Here is a 3,244-nt window from a genome sequence, read left to right on the forward strand (position 1 = left end):
GGAGGAGGGCTCTATTGTCTCTACTGCGGATGACATCATCCCAAACCAATGGCTACACGCACGAGAGGAAGGACTCAGGGGCGAGCACGCAGCACGTGCGGGCTGGAGGAGGAGGACGTGAAAAAGTGAGGGGATAATGTAAAACTGGTGGTGTACTGCGAATTTTGGTATCGATCGGATACCAAGTAGTGCCGATACAAATACCGTTACCGATACTTTTGGAGACCTGGAACATAAATGTGCCTGTCTTTACGGCACTTTGGGTCCACTTCTGTCATTTAAGTTATAAGCTATAAATTAAACAGAAGGACAGTCAACGCAAAAAGGCACAGAGATTTTCCATATTGCATTTTTGAGGTATATTTTTTCATTAAAAAAATGTAACACAATTCAGTGGGCTACATACTGAACTTAAGAGGATAGAAACAAAGTATCGATGCTATCTATAGTATCGGTCTGATACCAGTACCAGCATTGATATGGACACTGTGGCTTTTTTGATTGATTTGCCCACTTCTACGTGGAACTCTCTCCAATCAAAACATTTCCCACAATAATTCATTAATTAAGTGATTAAAAATAAAATAAAATCAAAATAAAATAAAATAAAATAAATACGGAAAAGCTACATCTGTTTCTTTTGGCAGAGCTGATTACAGGTTTAAGATGAAGACTAAAAATGTTTTCTAGCTCCTGAATGTTTCATATTTTATTCAGAATTTGTTCTTTAGCAGATTTTGTCCTGAAACTGGCAGCACAGGCTCTGTACAGTATATATCCCAAGCTCAGGTTTGAGGGTTGTGCAGTACTGTATAGACTATTTGCTATTCCCAGGACTGCACCCTTCTGTTTCAAATTTCAAAGTTTATTTATAAAACGTATAAATTGAACTAATAATAATTAAAAAACAATAAAGACAATTATAAAGAACTACACTAAGCACAATAAAAGAAATACAATAGAAATATATATGACAAAAAAAAGTTTACAGAGACCGAGACCTCTGATGTGCCTGGAATCTGCTGGAGCCAACTCTCCAGTTTCAGGGTTACAGCTCCTAATGCTCCTGTTACCACTGGGAGCTCTCTTTGCAACCATTTGGCCACACTCATCCAGACCGAATGACATCCTGATGTCCTCGCTGTATATCCTGGTGAGGTGGATCAGTGACTTGATGTCTCGCTCAATCCTGGCATACAGCTTGATATCATCCATTTACAGGAGGTGGCTGATGGCCGCTTGATTCCTGAATCTATGCCTGTATCCGCTCTTAGCGATGAGCTGGCTGCAGCGGTTTCACTTTAACTTGCCATTTTGACCTCCATCATCCTGAATCACTAGAATGATATAGAGAAACAAACAATAAATCCAGATGTTTGGCTCAAGAGGTAGTTTGAACAGGTCATTGTGTCAATAGTCATAACTTACGCCAGCAGTTATGCATTATTTTCTGATATTCTAGTCTTTGGGCTTCAATAAGATGATTGTGGAGAAACAGCTATTTGGATTCCAACTATTGTTGCTACCACAGTTATTATCAGAATGTTCAGCCTCCAGTGAAATGTATGCTTTCAGAGAAAGTACAGTGAAAGCACTTCACATATCTGCAATAACGAGGCCCTTTTAAGTTCAGACAAAATGTAAATATTCACCTTTTCCACAACCTTCTGTCCTTTGCTTTTTCTTGCACACTGTTTCCTATCTGTCATGGTGCAGGGTTTGGGTCATGGGAGTTGGGGTTTAAAGATTCTTCATCTCTGTCAATGTGTTCTGTGTGGCTTCACTTCTGTTCTTGTTAGCTTGGGTTTCTCTTTCATTTCTGTTTGATCTCTAACATTTTGTGCTTTTTTAGTTCTGGTGAGTGTGATTATTTACCTGTTTAGCGGCCTTTCGTTTTGTGATATCTCTGAGTCTCTTTTTAGTTTTTTTTTTTTTACTAGTGATGAGTGTGTGAATGTGTTATTATTTGTAGCAGTCTCCCCATTGTTTCTATTTGTGCCTCCCTCTGTCTCCTCTTGTGCTTATGCATTGATCCCTTTGTATCATATTCTTGTTAGTGTTAGTATTCAGGTTGTTATGTCCAGATTTTCCTTATCGGTCCTGAATTAGTTTTACTTCCCCTCTGCCTTTTCCTGATTTACTGATTGCTCATACCCATGTCTCCTCACTCCCCTGTTTGTCATCCCCAATCAAATTACAATATTGTTACAGTCTTGCTTTTTTCATCACCTTTGTTAATTCTGTACCTTTTTGTATCAACCAATAGAGGCTCACTTTGTTTTCTCATGCCTCAGCCTCATGCTGAGTATGTAATATAAATAAATTAGATTTGATAGTTACATTTGATCTGCAACAAATGAATAAATAAAAAGAATACATTAATCCAGTCCAATAGCTAACTGACAAATTACATTATCACCCATTATGCATTTCATTAAAAACTTATAAAGTCTGTCAAATATGCATGATTGGTTGTTTTTCTCTGTAGGTTTGATTTGAAGTATCGTAAAAATAAAAATAAAAATTTAAATCTGCACTCCCCCTCACACACCATTAGCTATGTCAGTATGATATTTTTGATCTCAGCTTGAACAGAGGGAAGCCAGATTTCTTTCTTTGGGAGGAAGGGAGATGATTGACATGCGTGTCGTGCTGATTAGGAAACGATCTTCTCTTTGTGTGAAATCATGAAGTAGAATGTAGCCACGAGCTAATTTTAACATTTTAAGCAGTTTAGGCTGCTGAGACACACTGAAAATGGAGACATTTAGATGTTGCGGAAGCGGCACTCACTCTTTAAAATGAACTGACTTTTACGTGTTTCTCACTTTGGCTGGGATCTGTGTCCACCGGCTCCTATTACTCTTGTTTTTAACATATCTGGGAGTAGAACAGCCTGTAGCTATGACGCACTTGACCTATGTTGTGTGTTTACACATAGCATCACATTTACTATAATTTTCAGCTATTAGTTTTGCCAAACATGTATTTGCCACAAACTGTATCCTAATCAACACACACTTGTCTTCCTGTGCTTCTTTGAAGCCTTGGAGTAAAAAATAAAAACCCTGAGGCTTGATTGGCCCACCTCAACCTAATCTCTGTATTGACACTTCTGCAGCAGAATTATCACTGGAGCAATACAAAAACATTACACTGTCTGTCTGATGTTATCTTCATTCGTGATGTGCATTTCTGCAGTGATTCCCGAAACACAATCGGTCTGTGCTTCTCCAAAATGATA

The sequence above is a fragment of the Perissodus microlepis genome, chromosome 10 (assembly GCF_051167445.1).
Source record: "Perissodus microlepis isolate ML-2025 ecotype Zambia chromosome 10, ASM5116744v1, whole genome shotgun sequence".
Taxonomy (NCBI): Eukaryota; Metazoa; Chordata; class Actinopteri; order Cichliformes; family Cichlidae; genus Perissodus; species Perissodus microlepis.